Genomic DNA, 21,597 nt, shown 5'->3' on the forward strand with positions numbered 1-21,597 from the left:
GATAAGTGCCTTCATTGCCTTGATAACTTTGTAGAGGTCTCTAGTTGAACAGGTTGATGCACTGGCCCGTTTGGAATGTGTTGTACACATGTACAGGAGCACACATATCTTCACCAAGGGCTTTTTGTGAGGTGAAGGCCCAGCAACCACCTGCTAGCAGAGGATAGACTATGTCCATGACCAGTTCCAAAAGGAAAAGCATTCCCAGTAGGAAAGTGTTAGACCTGAAGGTAGGGAAGAGCAGGAGTGCTCAGGGTGCATGTGAATTCTGACTATCCAAGAAGACAGAGAAAGCCAAACTGTAGTCCTGGATTACCTAGATCCCACTGTAATGGCAGCATGTGCTCTGTACTGTCTTCACAGGGTAGGATTCTGATTCCATCATGGGACATGGATGACACCCAGTGCAAATGTCGCCACAAAATAGGCTGAGTAGTGATGGAGCCCTATTGTGTTTGCAGTGAACTGCTTTCAGGTTGCCTCCTTTCATGAGGGCACCTGAGTTAAAAGGTAAGGACACATGAATTATTACAAGAACTCAATATGCTCAGGACTTTGGTGGAGTGCCACAAGGCTGCAGTCGTTGCCTTGTACCTCTGAGACATGGAGCTGGTTTCAGGCCTCTGATTGTTCCTGGGTTCTATTAAGGCCTGTTGGATCCTGATAATGTATGGGCAAGGTCTAGCAGTCTCTTGTTCTCCCTGGGACCGAAGCCCTCCAGAGGACACTGATCCTTTTTTTGCTATGCACTACTGCAGAGTGCTTGGATCGATGATGATTCCCAAAAAAACATTCCGTGGGGAGCTGAACAAAGTGAGTGAATACTGAATACATCAAATCTCATCTAACCTGAGGTCCAGCACCATAGTTTTAGCAGGTCCTATGGGCATCAGATACAGGCTGCCAATCCACTCAGTTGATCTTGCCTTCCTCTGGATCTGACTAGACTTTCAGGCAACTAACAAGTACTTTGCCTACTCTGCCTGATAACATCGTCTAGGGCAAGACACCTCCTTTTGATCTTGTGCCTTGCATACTTTTGTATTAAGGAGAGAATTGTCAGGCACCCAGAAGATAGGGATCCTGGGCCCAAGGACTGACCTTTAGCCCTATTGCAGTCTTGATTTTGAGGCCAAAACAAAAAATAGCTGTTGCACCAAAATAGGGTAATGAATTTTGAAATATCTGTCAGTGGTTTCAGGATTCTCAGAAGATCTGACATGAATACTATCCATCCAGTGTTGATATACTCAGAGACAAAGGTTTAAAGATTGCAGGGAAAATGTAGCCAAATACAGTGGAATATTTCAGACACTGTTTGAATGTTGAATACTCTGGTGGTCTATAGGAATACTCCTGTAATCCTTTGTCTTGCAGACTGCAAAAAGACAAATCAACAGGCTTGGAAATATAGAGAGGCCCGTGCAATTCAAGTAATGATGGGCATATTTCAGGTCAGTTTCCAGCAGGTATACAAACTGCCCCCTTGTCATTGGAATCATGGCACTTTGGTGCACATTACTGGAAACATGAGATTTGAAGACCAGTGTCTCAAAGAATTGAGTTCAGGGCTCTTGAGTGTGAAGGAACACTTGTATATGTGCATTGGCTTGAATGTTTTTTTGGATCCTGCTTTTGTTTTGGCACATTCTGACAGGCATCCTCAGAAATGTCACAGTGAATATCCGTGAATTCTGCTCAACACAATGTCCTTGATCTACCTTCCTGTCTGGAGATTGTCTCAAATCTTGACAGCCAGGGATTATAGAACTGTTTTTCTTTTGAACATTTTGACTTGACTCTGAAAGAAAGCCTAGAATGACTAGCATTTCATTGCATTGAATGTTCAATGGGTCACCAGAGATCATGTACACCTCGATTGATACCTATTATCAGTGACATTTTCAAGGATGAATAATGATTCTGAAAGCAGGCTGCACGTGTGCCTCTTAGATGTGCTGATACAAATTGCACCATTTATTGGCCTATATCATAACCATTGGGACTTGCCGTTGTGAATGCCTGTCAGGGCTTGCGCTGATATCTCTTTTATGATGGGTGTGATCACTGCAGGGAAAATGACCAATGGTGAAACCATTAGAGCAACCTCGGTCAGAGAAGACAAAAAAGAAGCCAATCATCGAGAGAAGAAATGAAAATCCACGGCTAAAAATGAGTCTAAAAGAGACAGAGAACAAGAGAAGAAGGGAGAGAAGAAGAAAGGGTGAGGGAGTGAATCAGACACACACACACACACACACACACACACACACACACACACACACACACACACACAAAGACAGCCAGAGAGATGAGATAGAGAGACAGAGAGCATAATAAATCCTAGTCCCTATGAACTGAAACACTGAACATGTAGAATATTGAAATCTTATTCATGCAAAGACACACTTGTAGAGATCTGATTAGGATTAGAGCCTTGATGGAAGAAGTTCACCTCTTGGAAACAGATATTGATGGAAAAAGATTTTCTGAACATGTCCAGAAATGTCTCTTTTTTGTCTCTTGGCATAGCCCAAGGAAACTTGAATAGTCATTGTTAGTGAGTTTTCCTTGCTTGATGCTGTGATAAGTGCCTTCATTGCCTTCATAACTGTGTAGAGGTCTCTAGTTGAACAGGTTGATGCACTGGCCCTTTTGGAATGTGTTGTATACATATACAGGAGCACACATATCTTCACCTAGGGCTTTTTGTGAGGTGAAGGCCCAGCAACCACCAGATAGCAAAGGATATACTATGTCCATGTCCAGTTCCAAGAGGAAAAGCATGCCCAGGTGGAAAGTGTTAGACCTGAAGGTAGGGAAGAGCAGGAGTCCTCAGGGTGCATGTGAATTATGACTAGCCAAGAGGACAGAGAAAGCCAATTTGTAGTCCTGGATTACCTAGATCCCACTGTGATGGCAGCATGTGCTCTGTGCTGTCTTCCCAGGGTTGTATTCTGATTCCATCATGGGACATGGATGACACCCAGGGGAAATGTCCCCACAAAATTGGCTGAGTGGCGATGGATCCGTATTGTGTTTGCAGTGAACTGCTTTCCATTTGCTTCCTTTCATGAGGGCCCCTGAGGTAAAAGGTAAGGACACATGAATTATTACAAGATATCAATATGCTCAGGACTTTGTTGGAGTGCCACAGAGCTGCAGTCCTTGCCTTGTCTCTTGGAGACATGGAGCTGGCTTCAGGCCTCTGAGTACTCCTGGGTTCTACTTTGGCCTGTTGCATCCTCATAATGTATGGGCAAGATCTAGCAGTCTCTTGTTCTCCCTGGGACCGAAGACCTCCAGAGGAAACTGATCCTCTTTTTGCTATGCACTACTGCAGAGTGCTTGGATCAATGATGATTCCCAATAAAACATTCTGTGGGGAGCTGAACAAAATGAGTGAATACTCAATAATTCAAATCTCATCGAACCTGAGGTCCAGCCCCATAGTTTTAGCAGGTCCTATGGGCATCAGATACAGGCTGCCAATCCATTCATTTGCTCTTGCCTTCCTCTGGATCTGACTAGACTTTCTAGCGACTAACAAATACTTTGCCTACTCTGCCTGATAACATGGTCTAGGGCAAGACACCTCCTTTTGATCTTGTGCCTTGCATACTTTTGTTTTAAGGAGAGAATTGTCAGGCACCCAGAAGATAGGGAACCTGGGCCCAAGAACTGGCCTTTAGCACTATTACAGTCTTGATTTTGAGGCCAAAAAAAATAGCTGTTGCACCAAAATAGGGTAATGAATTTTGAAATATCTGTCAGTGGTTTCAGGATTCTCAGAAGATCTGACATGAATTCTATCCATTCATAGTTGATATACTTAGAGACAAAGGTTTAAAGATTGCATGGGAAATGTAGCCAAATACAGTGGAATATTTCAGACACTTTTTGAATGTTGAATACTCTGGTGTTCTACAGGAATACTCCTGTAATCCTTTGTCTTGCAGACTGCAAAAAGACAAATCAACAGGCTTGGAAATAGAGAGAGGCCCGTGCAATTCAAGTAATGATCGGCATATTTCAGGTCAGTTTCCAGCAGGTATACAGACTGCCCTTTGTCATTGGCATCATGGCACTTTGGTGCACTTTACTGGAAACAGGAGATTTGCAGACCAGTGTCTCAAAGAATTGAATTCAGGTCTCTTGAGTGTGAAGGAACACTTGTATATGGGCATTGGCATTAATGTTTTTTGGATCTTGCTTTTGTCTTTGCACGTTCTGAGAGGTATCCTTGGAAATGTCACAGTGAATATCAGTGAATTCTTCTCAACCCAATGTCCTTGATCTACCTTCCTGTCTGGAGATTGTCTCAAATCTTGAGAGCCAGGGATTATAGAACTGTTTATCTTTTTGACATTTTGATTTGACTCTGAAAGAAAGACTAGAAAACTAGCATTTCATTGCATTGAATGTTCAATGCCTCACCAGAGATCATGTATGTCACGAATGATACCTATTATCAGTGACATTTTCAAGTATGAATAATGATTCTGAAAGCAGGCTGTACATGCGCCGCTTAGATGTGCTGAGAAAATTTGCACCATTTACTGGCCTATATCAAAATCATTGGGACTTGCCATTGTGTATGCTAGTCAGGGCTTGCTCTGATATCTCTTTTAAGTTGGTTGAGATCATTGCAGGGAAAATGAGCAATGGTGAAACCATTAGAGCAAACTCGTTCAGAAGAGACAAAAAAGAAGCCAAACATCGAGAGAAGAAATGAAAATCCAGACCTAAAAATGAGACTAAAAGAGACAGAGAGGGAGAGAAAGAGGGAGAGAAGAAGAAAGAGTGAGGTAGTGATTCAGACACACACACAAAGAGAGAGAGAGAGGGAGCCAGAGAGATGATAGAGAGAGGGAGACAGAGAGCATAATAAATCCTGGTCCCTATGAGCTGAAACACCTAACATGTAGAATATTGAAAACTTATTCATGCAAAGACACACTTGTAGAGATCTGATTAGGATAAGAGCCTTGATGGAAGAAGTTTACCTCTTGGAAACAGACATTGATGGAAAAAGATTTTCTGAACATGTCCAGAAATGTCTCTTTTTTGTCTCATGCCAACGCCCAAGGAAAATTGGATAGTCAATGTTAGTGAGTTTTCCTTGCTTGATGCTGAGATAAGTGCCTTTATTGCCTTCATAAATTGTAGAGGTCTCTAGTTGAACAGGTTGATGCACTGACCCTTTTGGAATGTGTTGTATACATGTACAGGAGCATACATATCTTCACCTAGGACTTTTTGTGAGGTGAAGGCCCAGCAACTACCAGATAGCAAAGGATATTCTATGTCCATGTTCAGTTCCAAGAGGAAAAGCATTCCCAGGTGGAAAGTGTTAGACCTGAAGGTAGGGAAGAGCAGGAGTGCTCAGGGTGCATGTGTATTCTGACTAGCCATGAGGACAGAGAAAGCCAATCTGTAGTCCTGGATTACCTAGATCCCACTTCAATGGCAGCATGTGCTCTGTGCTGTGTTCCCAGGGTTGCATTCTGATTCCATCATGGGACATGGATGACACCCAGTGGAAATGTCCCACAAAATTGGCTGAGTGGTGATGGAACCGTATTGTGTTTGTAGTGAGCTGCTTTCCGTTTGCTTCCTTTCATGAGGGCTCCCGAGGTAAAAGGTAAGGACACATGAATAATTACAAGAAATATGCTCAGGAATTTGTTGGAGGGCCACAGAGCTGCAGTCCTTGCCTTGTCTCTTGGAGACATGGAGCTGGCTTCAGGCCTCTGAGTGCTCCTGGGTTCTACTTTGGCCTGTTGCATCCTCATAATGTATGGGCTAGATCTAGCAGTCTCTTGTTCTCCCTGGGACCGAAGCCCTCCAGAGGACACTGATCCTCTTTTTGCTATGCAGTACTTCAGAGTGCTTGGATCGATGATTCCCAATAAAACATTCTGTGGGGAGCTGAACAAAATGAGTGAATACTCAATACTTCAAATCTCATCGAACCTGAGGTCCAGCACCATAGTTTTAGCAGGATCTATGGGCATCAGATACAGGCTGTCAATCCACTCATTTGCTCTTGCCTTCCTCTGGATCTGACTAGACTGTCTAGCGACTAACAAGTACTTTGCCTACTCTACCTGATAACATCGTCTAGGGCAAGAAACCTCCTTTTGATCTTGTGCCTTGCATACTTTTGTATTAAGGAGAGAATTGTCAGGCACCCAGAAGATAGGGAACTTGGGCCCAAGAACTGGCCTTTAGCCCTATTGCACTCTTGATTTTGAGGCCAAAACAAAAATAGCTGTAGCACCAAAATAGGGTAATGAATTTTGAAGTATCTGTCAGTGGTTTCAGGATTCTCAGAAGATCTGACATTAATTCTATCCATTCAGTGTTGATATACTTAGAGACAAAGGTTTAAAGATTGCAGGGGAAATGCAGCTAAATACAGTGGAATATTCAAGATACTGTTTGAATGTTGAATACTCTGGTGGTCTACAGGAATACTCCTGTAATCCTTTGTCTTGCAGACTGCAAAAAGACAAATCAACAGACTTGGAAATAGAGAGAGGCCCGTGCAATTCAAGTAAAGATTGGCATATTTCAGGTCAGTTTCCAGCAGGTATACAGACAGCCCCTTTGTCATTGGCATCATGGCACTTTGGTGCACTTTACTGGAAACAGGATATTTGTAGACCAGTTTCTCAAAAAATCGAGTTCAGGGCTCTTGAGTATGAAGGAACACTTGTATATGTGCATTGGCATGAATGTTTTTTTGGATCTTGCTTTTGTCTTTGCACATTCTGAGAGGCATCCTTGGAAATGTCACAGTGAATATCCGTGAATTCTGTTCAACCCAATGTCCTTGATCTACCTTCCTGTCTGGAGATTGTCTCAAATCTTGAGAGCCAGGGATTATAGAACTGTTTATCTTTTTGACATTTTGATTTGACTCTGAAAGAAAGCCTAGAAAAACTAGCATTACATTGCATTGAATGTTCAATGGGTCACCAGAGATCATGTATGCCTCGATTGATACCTATTATCAGTGACATTTTCAAGGATGAATAATAATTCTGAAAGCAGGCTGCACATGTGCCGCTTAGATGTGCTGCGAAAATTTGCACCATTTATTGGCCTATATCAAAACCATTGGGACTTGCCATTGTGTATGCTAGTCAGGGTTTGCTCTGATATCTCTTTTAAGTTGGGTGAAGTCATTGCAGGGAAAATGACCAATGGTGAAACCACTAGAGCAACCTCGGTCAGAAGAGACAAAAAAGAAGCCAAACATCGAAAGAAGATAGGAAAATCCACGACTAAAAATGAGTCTAAAAGAGACAGAGAGGGAGAGAAAGAGGGAGAGAAGAAGAAAGGGTGAGGTAGTGATTCAGACACACACACAAAGAGAGAGAGAGAGAGCCAGAGAGATGATAGAGAGAAGGAGACAGCATAATAAATCCTGGTCCCTATGAGCTGAAACACCGAACATGTAGAATATTGAAATCTTATTCATGCAAAGACACACTTGTAGAGATCTGATTAGGATTAGAGCCTTGATGGAAGAAGTTCACCTCTTGGAAACAGATATTGATCGAAAAAGATTTTCTGAACATGTCCAGAAATGTCTTTTTTCGTCTCATGGCATAGCCCAAGGAAACTTGGATAGTCATTGTTAGTGAGTTTTCCTTGCTTGATGTTGAGAAAAGTGACTGCATTGCCTTGATAACTTTGTAGAGGTCTCTAGTTGAACAGGTTGATGCACTGGCCTTTTTGGAATGTGTTGTATACATGTACAGGAGCACACATATCTTCACCTAGGGCTTTTTGTGAGGTGAAGTCCCAGCAACCACCAGATAGGAAAGGATATAATAAGTCCATGTTCAGTTCCAAGAGGAAAAGCATTCCCAGGTGGAAAGTGTTAGACCTGAAGGTAGGGAAGAGCAGTAGTGCTCAGGGTGCATGTGAATTCTGACTAGCCAAGAGGACAGAGAAACCCAATTTGTAGTCCTGGATTACCTAGATCCCACTATAATGGAAGCATGTGCTCTGTGCTGTCTTCCCAGGGTTGCATTCTGATTCCATCATGGGACATGGATGACACCCAGTGGAAATGTCCCCACAAAATTGGCTGAGTGGTGATGGAACCGTATTGTGTTTGCAGTGAACTGCTTTCCAGATGCTTCCTTTCATGAGGGCACCTGAGGTAAAAGGTAAGGATACATGAATTATTTCAAGAACTCAATATGCTCAGGACTTTGTTGGAGTGCCACAGAGCTGCAGGCCTTGCCTTGTCTCTTGGAGACATGGAGCTGGCTTCAGGCCTCTGAGTGCTCCTGGGTTCTACTTTGGCCTGTTGCATCCTCATAATGTATGGGCAAGATCTAACAGTCTCTTGTTCTCCCTGGGACCGAAGACCTCCAGAGGACACTGATCCTCTTTATGCTATTCACTACTGCAGAGTGCTTGGATCAATGATGATTTCCAATAAAACATTCTGTGGGGAGCTGAACAAAATGAGTGAATACTCAATACTTCAAATCTCATCGAACCTGAGGTCCAGAAACATAGTTTTAGCAGGTCCTATGGGCATCAGATTCAGGCTGCCAATCCACTCATTTGCTCTTGCCTTCCTCTGGATCTGACTAGACTTTCTAGCGACTAACAAGTACTTTGCCTACTCTGCCTGATAACATGGTCTAGGGCAAGACACCTCCTTTTGATCTTGTGCCTTGCATACTTTTGTATTAAGGAGAGAATTGTCAGGCACCCAGAAGATAGGGAACCTGGGCCCAAGAACTGGCCTTTAGCCCTATTGCAGTCTTGATATTGAGGCCAAAATAAAAATAGCTGTTGCATCAAAATAGGGTAATGATTTTTGAAGTATCTGTCAGTGGTTTCAGAATTCTCAGAAGATCTGACATGAATTCTATCCATTCAGTGTTGATATACTTAGAGACAAAGGTTTAAATATTGCAGGGGAAATGTAGCCAAATACAGTGGAATATTTCAGACACTGTTTGAATGTTGAATACTCTGCTGGTCTACAGGAATACTCCTGTAATCCTTTGTCTTGCAGACTGCAAAAAGACAAATCAACTGGCTTGGAAATAGAGAGAGGCTCGTACAATTCAAGTAATGATGGGCATAATTCAGGTCAGTTTCCAGCAGGTATACAGACTGCCCCTTGTCATTGGCATCATGGCACTTTGTTGCACTTTACTGGAAACAGGAGATTTGCAGACCAGTGTCTCAAAGAATTGAGTTCAGGGCTCTTGAGTGTGAAGGAACACTTGTATATGTGCATTGGCATGAATGTTTTTTGGATCTTGCTTTTGTCTTTGCACATTCTGAGAGGCATCCTTGAAAATGTCACAGTTAATATCTGTGAATTCTGCTCAACCCAATGTCCTGGATTTACCTTCCTGTCTGGAGATTGTCTCAAATCTTGAGAGCCAGGGATTATAGAACTGTTTATCTTTTTGACATTTTGATTTGACTCTGAAAGAAAGCCTAGAAAAGCTAGCATTACATTCCATTGAATGTTCAATGGGTCACCAGAGATCATGTATGACTCGATTGATACCTATTATCAGAGACATTTTCAAGGATGAATAATGATTCTGAAAGCAGGCTGCACATGCGCCGCTTAGATGTGCTGAGACAATTTGCTCCATTTATTGGCCTTTATCAAAACCATTTGGACTTGCCATTGTGTATGCTAGTCAGGGCTTGCTCTGATATCTCTTTTAAGTTGGGTGAGATCATAGCAGGGAAAATGACCAATGGTGAAACCATTAGAGCAACCTCGGTCAGAAGAGACAAAAAAGACGCCAAACATCGAGAGAAGAAATGAAAATCCACAAATAAAAATGAGTCTAAAAGAGACAGAGAGGGAGAGAAAGAGGGAGAGAAGAAGAAAGCGTGAGGTAGTGATTCAGACACACCCACAAAGAGAGAGAGAGAGAGCCAGAGAAATGATAGAGAGAGAGAGACAGAGAGCATAATAAATCCTGGTCCCTATGAGCTGAAGTACCGAACATGTAGACTATTGAAATCTTATTCATGCAAAGACTCAATTGTAGAGTTCTGTTTAGGATTATTGCCTTGATGGAAGAAGTTCACCTCTTGGAAACAGATATTGATGGAAAAACATTTTCTGAACATGTCCAGAAATGTCTCTTTTTTGTCTCTTGGCATAGCCCAAGGAAACTTGGATAGTCATTGTTAGTGAGTTTTCCTTGCATGATGCTGGCATAAGTGCCTTCATTGCCTTGATAACTTTGTAGAGGTCTCTAGTTGAACAGGTTGATGCACTGGCCCGTTTGGAATGTGTTGTATACATGTACAGGAGCACACATATCTTCACCTAGGGCTTTTTTGTGAGGTGAAAGACCAGCAACCACCAGATAGCATAGGCTATACTATGTCCATGTCCAGTTCCGAGAGAAAAAGCATTCCCAGGTGGAAAGTGTTAGACCTGAAGGTAGGGAAGAGCAGGAGTGCTCAGGGTGCATGTGAATTCTGACTATCCAAGAGGACAGAGAAACCCAATCTGTAGTCCTGGATTACCTAGACCCCACTGTAATGGCAGCATGTGCTCTGTGCTGTCTTCTTAGGGTTGTATTCTGATTCCATCATGGGACATGGATGACACCCAGTGGAAATGTCCCCACAAAATTGGCTGAGTGGTGATGGAACCATATTCTGTTTGCAGTGAACTGCTTTCCACTGGCTTCCTTTCATGAGGGCACCTGACATAAAAGGTAAGGACACATGGATTATTACAAGAACTCAATATACTCAGGAATTGTTGGAGTGCCACAGAGCTGCAGGCCTTGCCTTGTCTCTTGGAGACCTGGAGCTGGCTTCAGGCCTCTGAGTGCTCCTGGGTTCTACTTTGGCCTGTTGCATCCTCATAATGTATGGGCAAGATCTAGCAGTCTCTTGTTCTCCCTGGGACCGAAGTCCTCCCCAGGACACTGATCCTCTTTATGCTATTCACTACTGCAGAGTGCTTGGATCAATGATGATTTCCAATAAAACATTCTGTGGGGAGCTGAACAAAATGAGTGAATACTCAATACTACAAATCTCATCGAACCTGAGGTCCAGAACCATAGTTTTAGCAGGTCCTATGGGCATCAGATACAGGCTGCCAATCCACTCATTTGCTTTTGCCTTCCTCTGGATCTGACTAGACTTTCTAGTGACTAACAAGTACTTTGCTTACTCTGCCTGATAACATGGTCTAGGGCAAGACACCTCCTTTTGATCTTGTGCCTTGCATACTTTTGTATTAAGGAGAGAATTGTCAGGCACCCAGAAGATAAGGAGCCTGGGCCCAAGAACTGGCCTTTAGCCCTATTGCAGTCTTGATTTTGAGGCCAAAACAAAAACAGCTGTTGCCCCAAAATAGGGTAATGAATTTTGAAATATATGTCAGTGATTTCAGGATTCTCAGAAGATCTGACATGAATTCTATCCATCCAGTGTTGATATACTTAGAGACAAAGTTTTAAAGATTGCATGGGAAATGTAGCCAAATACAGTGGAATATTTCAGACACTGTTTGAATGTTGAATACTCTGCTGGTCTACAGTAATACTCCTGTAATCCTTTGTCTTGCAGACTGCAAAAAGACAAATCAACAGGCTTGGAAATAAAGAGAGGCCCGTGCAATTCAAGTAATGATGAGCATATTTCAGGTCAGTTTCCAGCAGGTATAGAGACTGCCCCCTTGTCACTGGCATCATGGCACTTTGGTGCACTTTACTGGAAACAGGAGATTTGCAGACCAGTGTCTCAAAGAATTGAGTTCAGGGCTCTTGAGTGTGAAGGAACACTTGTATATGTGCATTGGCATGAATGTTTTTTTGGATCTTGCTTTTGTCTTTGCACATTCTGAGAGGCATCCTTGAAAATGTCACAGTTAATATCTGTGAATTCTGCTCAACCCAATGTCCTGGATCTACCTTCCTGTCTGGAGATTGTCTCAAATCTTGAGAGCCAGGGATTATAGAACTGTTTATCTTTTTGACATTTTGATTTGACTCTGAAAGAAAGCCTAGAAAAGCTAGCATTACATTGCATTGAATGTTCAATGGGTCACCAGAGACCATGTATGACTCGATTGATACCTATTATCAGAGACATTTTCAAGGATGAATAATGATTCTGAAAGCAGGCTGCACATGCGCCACTTAGATGTGCTGAGACAATTTGCTCCATTTATTGGCCTTTATCAAAACCATTTGGACTTGCCATTGTGTATGCTAGTCAGGGCTTGCTCTGATATCTCTTTTAAGTTGGGTGAGATCATTGCAGGGAAAATGACCAATGGTGAAACCATTAGAGCAATCTCGGTCAGAAGAGACAAAAAGAAGCCAAAATCGAGAGAAGAAATGAAAATCCACAAATAAAAATGAGTCTAAAAGAGACAGAGAGGGAGAGAAAGAGGGAGAGAAGAAGAAAGCGTGAGGTGGTGATTCAGACACACACACAAAGAGAAAGAGAGAGAGCCAGAGAAATGATAGAGAGAGAGAGACAGAGAGCATAATAAATCCTGGTCCCTATGAGCGGAAGCACCGAACATGTAGACTATTGAAATCTTATTCATGCAAAGACACAATTGTAGAGTTCTGTTTAGGATTAGAGCCTTGATGGAAGAAGTTCACTTCTTGGAAACAGATATTGATGGAAAAACATTTTCTGAACATGTCGAGAAATGTCTCTTTTTTGTCTCTTGGCATAGCCCAAGGAAACTTGGATAGTCATTTTTAGTGAGTTTTCCTTGCATGATTCTGGCATAAGTGCCTTCATTGCCTTGATAACTTTGTAGAGGTCTCTAGCTGAACAGGTTGATGCACTGGCCCGTTTGGAATGTGTTGTATACATGTACAGGAGCACACATATCTTCACCTAGGGCTTTTTGTGAGGTGAAGGCCCAGCAACCACCAGAAAGCAAAGGATATACTATGTCCATGTCCAGTTCCAAGAGGAAAAGCATTCCCAGGTGGAAAGTGTTAGACCTGAAGGTAGGGAAGAGCAGGAGTGCTCAGGGTGTATGTGAATTCTGACTATCCAAGAGGACAGAGAAAGCCAATCTGTAGTCCTGGATTACCTAGTTCCCACTGTAATGGCAGCATGTGCTCTGTGCTGTTTTCCCAGGGTTGCATTCTGATTCCATCATGGGACATGGATGACACCCAGTGGAAATGTCCCCACAAAATTGGCTGAGTAGTGATGGAACCGTATTGTGTTTGCAGTGAACTGCTTTCCAGTTGTTTCCTTTCATGAGGGAACCTGGTGTAACAGGTAAGGACACATGAATTATTACAAGAACTCAATATGCTCAGTACTTTGTTGGAGTGCCACAGATCTGCCTTCCTTGCCTTGTCTCTTGGAGACATTGAGCTGGCTTCAGGCCTCTGAGTGCTCCTGGGTTCAACTTTGGCCTGTTGCATCCTCATAATGTATGGGCAAGATCTAGCAGTCTCTTGTTCTCCCTGGGACCGAAGCCCTCTAAAGGACAGTGATCCTCTTTTTGCTATGCACTACTGCAGAGTGCTTGGATCGATGATGATTCCCAATAAAACATTCTGTGGGGAGCTGAACAAAATGAGTGAATACTCAATACTTCAAATCTCATCGAACCTGAGGTCCAGCACCATAGTTTTAGCAGGTCCTATGGGCATCAGATACAGGCTGCCAAACCACTCATTTGCTCTTGCCTTCCTCTGGATCTGACTAGACTTTCTAGTGACTAACAATTACTTCACATACTCTGCCTGATAACATGGTCTAGGGCAAGACACCCCCTTTTGAACTTGTGCCTTGCACACTTTTGTATTAAGGAGAGAATTGTCAGGCACCCAGAAGAAAGGGAACCTGGGCCAAGAACTGGCCTTTTGCACTATTGCAGTCTTAATTTTGAGGCCAAAAAAAAAAATAGCTGTTGCACCAAAATAGGGTATTGAATTTTGAAATATATGTCAGTGGTTTCAGGATTCTCAGAAGATCTGACATGAATTCTATCCATCCAGTGTTGATATACTTAGAGACAAAGTTTTAAAGATTGCATGGGAAATGTAGCCAAATACAGTGGAATATTTCAGACACTGTTTGAATGTTGAATACTCTGCTGGTCTACAGTAATACTCCTGTAATACTTTGTCTTGCAGACTGCAAAAAGACAAATCAACAGGCTTAGAAATAGAGAGAGGCCCGTGCAATTCAAGTAATGATGAGCATATTTCAGGTCAGTTTCCAGCAGGTATACAGACTGCCCCTTGTCATTGGCATCATGGCACTTTGGTGCACTTTACTGGAAACAGGAGATTTGCAGACCAGTGTCTCAAAGAATTGAGTTCAGGGCTCTTGAGTGTGAAGGAACACTTGTATATGTGCATTGGCATGAATGTTTTTTTGGATCTTGCTTTTCTCTTTGCACATTCTGAGAGGCATCCTTAGAAATGTCACAGTTAATATCTGTGAATTCTGCTCACCCCAATGTCCTGGATCTACCTTCCTGTCTGGAGACTGTCTCAAATCTTGGGAGCCAGGGATTATAGAACTGTTTATCTTTTTGACATTTTGATTTGACTCTGAAAGAAAGCCTAGAAAAGCTAGCATTACATTGCATTGAATGTTCAATGGGTCACCAGAGATCATGTATGACTCGATTGATACCTATTATCAGTGACATTTTCAAGGATGAATAATGATTCTGAAAGCAGGCTGCACATGCGCCACTTAGATGTGCTGAGACAATTTGCTCCATTTATTGGCCTTTATCAAAACCATTTGGACTTGCCATTGTGTATGCTAGTCAGGGCTTGCTCTGATATCTCTTTTAAGTTGGGTGAGATCATTGCAGGGAAAATGACCAATGGTGAAACCATTAGAGCAACCTCAGTCAGAAGAGACAAAAAAGAAGCCAAACATTGGGAGAAGAAATGAAAATCCACAACTAAAAATGATTCTAAACGAGACAGAGAGGGAGAGAAAGAGGGAGAGAAGAAGAAAGCGTGAGGTAGTGATTCAGACACACACACACACACACACACACACAGAGAGAGAGAGAGAGAGAGAGAGAGAGAGAGAGAGAGAGAGAGAGAGAGAGAGAGAGAGAAGCCAGAGAAATGATAGAGAGAGAGAGACAGAGAGCATAATAAATCCTGGTCCCTATGAGCTGAAGCACCGAACATGTAGACTATTGAAATCTTATTCATGCAAAGACACAATAGTAGAGTTCTGTTTAGGATTAGAGTCTTGATGGAAGAAGTTCACCTCTTGGAAACAGATATTGATGGAAAAACATTTTCTGAACATGTCCAGAAATGTCTCTTTTTTGTCTCTTGGCATAGCCCAAGGAAACTTGGATAGTCATTGTTAGTGAGTTTTCCTTGCATGATGCTGGCATAAGTGCCTTCATTGCCTTGATAACTTTGTAGAGGTCTCTAGTTGAACAGGTTGATGCACTGGCCCGTTTGGAATGTGTTGTATACATGTACAGGAGCACACATATCTTCACCTAGGGCTTTTTGTGAGGTGAAAGCCCAGCAACCACCAGATAGCAAAGGATATACTATGTCCATGTCCAGTTCCAAGAGGAAAAGCATTCCCAGGTGGAAAGTTTTAGACCTGAAGGTAGGGAAGAGCAGGAGTGCTCAGGGTGCATGTGAATTCTGACTATCCAAGAGGACAGAGAAAGCCAATATGTAGTCCTGGATTACCTAGATCCCACTGTAATGGCAGCATGTGCTCTGTGCTGTCTTCCCAGGGTTGCATTCTGATTCCATCATGGGACATGGATGACTCCCAGTGGAAATGTTCCCACAAAATTGGCTGAGTAATGATGGAACCGTATTGTGTTTGCAGTGAACTGCTTCCCAGTTGTTTCCTTCCATGAGTGCTCCTGACGTAAAAGGTAAGGACACATGAATTATTACAAGAACTCAATATGCTCAGGCCTTTGTTGGAGTGCCACAGAGCTGCCGTCCTTGCCTTGTCTCTTGGAGACATTGAGCTGGCTTCAGTCCTCTGACTGCTCCTGGGTTCTACTTTGGCCTGTTGCATCCTCATAATGTATGGGCAAGATCTAGCAGTCTCTTGTTCTCCCTGGGACCGAAGCCCTCCAGAGGACACTGATCCTCTTTTCGCTATGCACTACTGCAGAGTGCTTGGATCGATGATGGTTCCCAATAAAACATTCTGTGGGGAGCTGAACAAAATGAGTGAATACTCAATACATCAAATCTCATCGAAACTGAGGTCCAGCACCATAGTTTTAGCAGGTCCTATGGGCATCAGATACAGGCTGCCAATCCACTCATTTGCTCTTGCCTTCCTCTGGATCTGACTAGACTTTCTAGCGACTAACAAGTACTTTGCCTACTCTGCCTGATAACATGGTCTAGGGCAAGACACCTCCTTTTGATCTTGTGCCTTGCATACTTTTGTATTAAGGAGAGAATTGTCAGGCACCCAGAAGATAAGGAATCTGGGCCCAAGAATTGGCCTTTAGCACTATTGCAGTCTTGATTTTGAGGCCAAAACAAAAATAGCTGTTGCACCAAAATACGGTAATGAATTTTGAAATATATGTCAGTGGTTTCAGGATTCTCAGAAGATCTGACATGAATTCTATCCATCCAGTGTTGATATACTTAGAGACAAATTTTTAAGATTGCATGGGAAATGTAGCCAAATACAGTGGAATATTTCAGACACTGTTTGAATGTTGAATACTCTGGTGGTCTACAGGAATACTCCTGTAATCCTTTGTCTTGCAGACTGCAAAAAGGCAAATCAACAGGCTTGGAAATAGAGAGAGGCCCGTGCAATTCAAGTAATGATGAGCATATTTCAGGTCAGTTTCCAGCAGGTATACAGACTGCCCCCTTGTCATTGGCATCATGGCACTTTGGTGCACTTTACTGGAAACAGGAGATTTGCAGACCAGTGTCTCAAAGAATTGAGTTCAGGGCTCTTGAGTGTGAAGGAACACTTTTATATGTGCATTGGCATGAATGTTTTTTTGCATCTTGCTTTTGTTTTGGCACATTCTGAGAGGCATCCTTGGAAATGTCACAGTGAATATCCCTGAATTCTGCTCAACCCAATGTCCTTGATCTACCTTCCTGTCTGGAGATTGTCTCAAATCTTGAGAGCCAGGGATTATAGAACTGCTTATCTTTTTGACATTTTGATTTGACTCTGAAAAAAACCATAGAAAGTCTATCATTTCATTGCATTGCATGTTCAATGGGTCACCAGAGATCATGTTCGCCTCAATTGATACCTATTATCAGTGACATTTTCAAGGATGAATAATGATTCGGAAAGCAGGCTGCACATGTGCCTCTTAGATGTGCTGATACAAACTGCACCATTTATTGGACTATATCAAAACCATTGGAACTTGCCATTGTGTATGCTAGTGAGGACTTGCTCTGATATATCTTTTAAGTTGGGTGAGATCATTGCAGGGAAAATGACCAATGGTGAAACCATTAGAGCAACCTCGGTCAGAGAAGACAAAAAAAAAAAAAAAAAAAAAAAAAAAAAAAAAAAAAAAAAAAGCCAAACAACGAGAGAAGAAATGAAAATCCACAACTAAAAATGAGTCTAAAAGAGACAAAGAGGGAGAGAAAGAGGGAGAGAAGAAGAAAGGGTGAGGTAGTGAGTCAGACACACACACAAAGAGAGAGAGAGAGAGAGAGAGAGAGAGAGAGAGAGAGAGAGAGAGAGAGAGAGACAGAGAGAGAGCCAGCGAGATGATACAGAGAGAGAGACAGAGAGCATAATAAATCTTGGTCCCTATGAGCTGAAACACTGAACATGTAGAATATTGAAATCTTATTCATGCAAAGACATACTTGTAGAGATCTGATTAGGATTAGAACCTTGACAGAAGAAGTACACCTCTTGGAAACAGATATTGATGGAAAAACATTTTCTGAACATGTCCAGAAATGTCTCTTTTTTGTCTCTTGGCATAGCCCAAGGAAACTTGGATAGTCATTCTTAGTGAGTTTTCCTTGCTTGATGCTGAGATAAGTGCCTTCATTGCCTTGATAACTTTGTAGAGGTCTCTAGTCGAACAGGTTGATGCACTGGCCATTTTGGAATGTGTTATATACATGTACAGGAGCACACATATCTTCACCTAGGGCTTTTTGTGATGTGAAGGCCCAGCAACCACCAGATAGCAAAGGATATACTATGTCCATGTTCAGTTCCAAGAGGAAAAGCATTCCCTGGTGGAAAGTGTTAGACCTGAGGGTAGGGAAGAGCAGGAGTGCTCAGGGTTCATGTGAATTCTGACTATCCAAGAGGACAGAGAAACTCAATCTGTAGTCCTGGATTACCTAGATCCCACTGTAATGGCAGCATGTGCTCTGTGCTGTCTTCCCAGGGTTGCATTCTGATTCCATCATGGGACATGGATGACACCCAGTGGAAATGTCCCCAGAAAATTGGCTGAGTGGTGATGGAACCGTATTGTGTTTGCAGTGAACTGCTTTCCAGTTGCTTCCTTTCATGAGGGCACCTGACGTAAAAGCTAAGGACACATGAATTATTACAAGAACTCAGTATGCTCAGGACTTTGTTGGAGTGCCACAGAGCTGCAGGCCTTGCCTTGTCTCTTGGAGACATGGAGCTGGCTTCAGGCCTCTGAGTGCTCCTGGGTTCTACTTTGGCCTGTTGCATCCTCATAATGTATGGGCAAGATCTAGCATTCTCTTGTTCTCCCTGGGACCGAAGCCCTCCAGAGGACACTGATCCTCTTTTTGCTATGCACTACTGCAGAGTGCTTGGATCGATGATGATTCCCAATAAAACATTCTGTGGGGAGCTGAACAAAATGAGTGAATACTCAATACTTCAAATCACATTGAAACTGAGGTCCAGCACCATAGTTTTAGCAGGTCCTATGGGCATCAGATACAGGCTGCAAGTCCACTCATTTGCCCTTGCCTTCCTCTGGATCTGACTAGACTTTCTAGCGACTAACAAGTACTTTGCCTACTCTGCCTGATAACATGGTCTAGGGCAAGACACCTCCTTTTGATCTTGTGCCTTGCATACTTTTGTATTAAGGAGAGAATTGTCAGGCACCAAGAAGATAGGGAACCTGGGCCCAAGAACTGGCCTTTAGCCCTATTGCAGTCTTGATTTTGAGGCCAAAACAAAAATAGCTGTTGCACCAAAATAGGGTAATGAATTTTGAAATATCTGTCAGTGGTTTCAGGATTCTCAGAAGATCTGACATGAATTCAATCCATCCAGTGTTGATATACTTAGAGACAAAGTTTTAAAGATTGCATGAAAAATGTGGCCAAATACAGTGGAGTATTTCAGACATTGTTTGAATGTTGAATACTCTGCTGGTCTACAGGGATACTCCTGTAATCCTTTGTCTTGCAGACTGCAAAAAGACAAATCAACAGGCTTGGAAATAGAGAGAGGCCCGTGCAATTCAAGTAATGATGAGCATATTTCAGGTCAGTTTCCAGCGGGTATACAGACTGCCCCCTTGTCATTGGCATCATGGCACTTTGGCGCACTTTACTGGAAACAGGAGATTTGCAGACCAGTGTCTCAAAGAATTGAGTTCAGGGCTCTTAAGTGTGAAGGAACACTTTTATATGTGCATTGGCATGAATGTTTTTTTGGATCTTGCTTTTGTCTTTGCACATTCTGAGAGGCATCCTTGGAAATGTCACAGTTAATATCTGTGAATTCTGCTCAACCCAATGTCCTGGATCTACCTTCCTGTCTGGAGATTGTCTCAAATCTTGAGAGCCAGGGTTTATAGAACTGTTTATCTTTTTGACATTTTGATTTGACTCTGAGAGAAAGCCTAGAAAAACTAGCATTACATTGCATTGAATGTTCAATGGGTCACCAGAGACCATGTATGACTCGATTGATACCTATTATCAGTGACATTTTCAAGGATGAATAATGATTCTGAAAGCAGGCTGCACATGCGCCACTTAGATGTGCTGAGACAATTTGCTCCATTTATTGGCCTTTATCAAAACCATTTAGACTTGCCATTGTGTATGCTACTCAGGTCTTGCTCTGATATCTCTTTTAAGTTGGGTGAGATCATTGCAGGGAAAATGACCAATGGTGAAACCATTAGAGCAACCTCAGTCAGAAGAGACAAAAAAGAAGCCAAACATTGGGAGAAGAAATGAAAATCCACAACTAAAAATGAGTCTAAACGAGACAGAGAGGGAGAGAAAGAGGGAGAGAAGAAGAAAGTGTGAGGTAGTGATTCAGACACACACACACACACACACAGAGAGAGAGAGAGAGTGAAGAGAGAGAGAGAGAGAGAGAGAGAGAGAGAGAGAGAGAGAGAGAGAGAGAGAGAGAGCCTGAGAAATGATAGAGAGAGAGAGACAGAGAGCATAATAAATCCTGGTCCCTATGAGCTGAAGCACCGAACATGTAGACTATTGAAATCTTATTCATGCAAAGACACAATAGTAGAGTTCTGTTTAGGATTAGAGTCTTGATGGAAGAAGTTCACCTCTTGGAAACAGATATTGATGGAAAAACATTTTCTGAACATGTCCAGAAATGTCTCTTTTTTGTCTCTTGGCATAGCCCAAGGAAACTTGGATAGTCATTGTTAGTGAGTTTTCCTTGCATGATGCTGGCATAAGTGCCTTCATTGCCTTGATAACTTTGTAGAGGTCTCTAGTTGAACAGGTTGATGCACTGGCCCGTTTGGAATGTGTTGTATACATGTACAGGAGCACACATATCTTCACCTAGGGCTTTTTGTGAGGTGAAAGCCCAGCAACCACCAGATAGCAAAGGATATACTATGTCCATGTCCAGTTCCAAGAGGAAAAGCATTCCCAGGTGGAAAGTTTTAGACCTGAAGGCAGGGAAGAGCAGGAGTGGTCAGGGTGCATGTGAATTCTGACTATCCAAGAGGACAGAGAAAGCCAATATGTAGTCCTGGATTACCTAGATCCCACTGTAAAGGCAGCATGTGCTCTGTGCTGTCTTCCCAGGGTTGCATTCTGATTCCATCGTGGGACATGGATGACTCCCAGTGGAAATGTCCCCACAAAATTGGCTGAGTAATGATGGAACCGTATTGTGTTTGCAGTGAACTGCTTTCCAGTTGTTTCCTTCCATGAGGGCACCTGACGTAAAAGGTAAGGACACATGAATTATTACAAGAACTCAATATGCTCAGGCCTTTGTTGGAGTGCCACAGAGCTGCCGTCCTTGCCTTGTCTCTTGGAGACATGGAGCTGGCTTCAGTCCTCTGACTGCTCCTGGGTTCTACTTTGGCCTGTTGCATCCTCATAATGTATGGGCAAGATCTAGCAGTCTCTTGTTCTCCCTGGGACCGAAGCCCTCCAGAGGACACTGATCCTCTTTTTGCTATGCACTACTGCAGAGTGCTTGGATCGATGATGATTCCCAATAAAACATTCTGTGGGGAGCTGAACAAAATGAGTGAATACTCAATACATCAAATCTCATCGAAACTGAGGTCCAGCACCATAGTTTTAGCAGGTCCTATGGGCATCAGATACAGGCTGCCAATCCACTCATTTGCTCTTGCCTTCCTCTGGATCTGAC

General features: G+C 42.7%; 9 non-coding genes across 9 annotated transcripts; all 9 read left to right on the forward strand.

Moving 5' to 3' along the window:
• The first annotated feature begins 765 nt into the window (after positions 1-765).
• Positions 766-858, forward strand: LOC127676494 (small nucleolar RNA SNORD116). The gene has a single exon (XR_007975971.1). It is a non-coding gene; the product is annotated as a small nucleolar RNA SNORD116 (small nucleolar RNA).
• Positions 859-3,350: 2,492 nt separating this feature from the next.
• On the forward strand, positions 3,351-3,443 carry LOC127676492 (small nucleolar RNA SNORD116). Its single transcript, XR_007975968.1, has one exon. It is a non-coding gene; the product is annotated as a small nucleolar RNA SNORD116 (small nucleolar RNA).
• A 2,452-nt stretch (positions 3,444-5,895) lies between these two features.
• On the forward strand, positions 5,896-5,985 carry LOC127676500 (small nucleolar RNA SNORD116). The gene has a single exon (XR_007975976.1). It is a non-coding gene; the product is annotated as a small nucleolar RNA SNORD116 (small nucleolar RNA).
• A 2,456-nt stretch (positions 5,986-8,441) lies between these two features.
• On the forward strand, positions 8,442-8,534 carry LOC127676489 (small nucleolar RNA SNORD116). Its single transcript, XR_007975965.1, has one exon. It is a non-coding gene; the product is annotated as a small nucleolar RNA SNORD116 (small nucleolar RNA).
• A 2,459-nt stretch (positions 8,535-10,993) lies between these two features.
• On the forward strand, positions 10,994-11,086 carry LOC127676483 (small nucleolar RNA SNORD116). Its single transcript, XR_007975960.1, has one exon. It is a non-coding gene; the product is annotated as a small nucleolar RNA SNORD116 (small nucleolar RNA).
• A 2,459-nt stretch (positions 11,087-13,545) lies between these two features.
• On the forward strand, positions 13,546-13,638 carry LOC127676478 (small nucleolar RNA SNORD116). The gene has a single exon (XR_007975955.1). It is a non-coding gene; the product is annotated as a small nucleolar RNA SNORD116 (small nucleolar RNA).
• A 2,521-nt stretch (positions 13,639-16,159) lies between these two features.
• On the forward strand, positions 16,160-16,252 carry LOC127676488 (small nucleolar RNA SNORD116). Its single transcript, XR_007975964.1, has one exon. It is a non-coding gene; the product is annotated as a small nucleolar RNA SNORD116 (small nucleolar RNA).
• Positions 16,253-18,796: 2,544 nt separating this feature from the next.
• Positions 18,797-18,889, forward strand: LOC127676486 (small nucleolar RNA SNORD116). Its single transcript, XR_007975963.1, has one exon. It is a non-coding gene; the product is annotated as a small nucleolar RNA SNORD116 (small nucleolar RNA).
• Positions 18,890-21,419: 2,530 nt separating this feature from the next.
• On the forward strand, positions 21,420-21,512 carry LOC127676471 (small nucleolar RNA SNORD116). Its single transcript, XR_007975948.1, has one exon. It is a non-coding gene; the product is annotated as a small nucleolar RNA SNORD116 (small nucleolar RNA).
• Positions 21,513-21,597: the final 85 nt, after the last annotated feature.

Source organism: Apodemus sylvaticus, chromosome 1, assembly GCF_947179515.1.
Source record: "Apodemus sylvaticus chromosome 1, mApoSyl1.1, whole genome shotgun sequence".
Classification (NCBI taxonomy): domain Eukaryota; kingdom Metazoa; phylum Chordata; class Mammalia; order Rodentia; family Muridae; genus Apodemus; species Apodemus sylvaticus.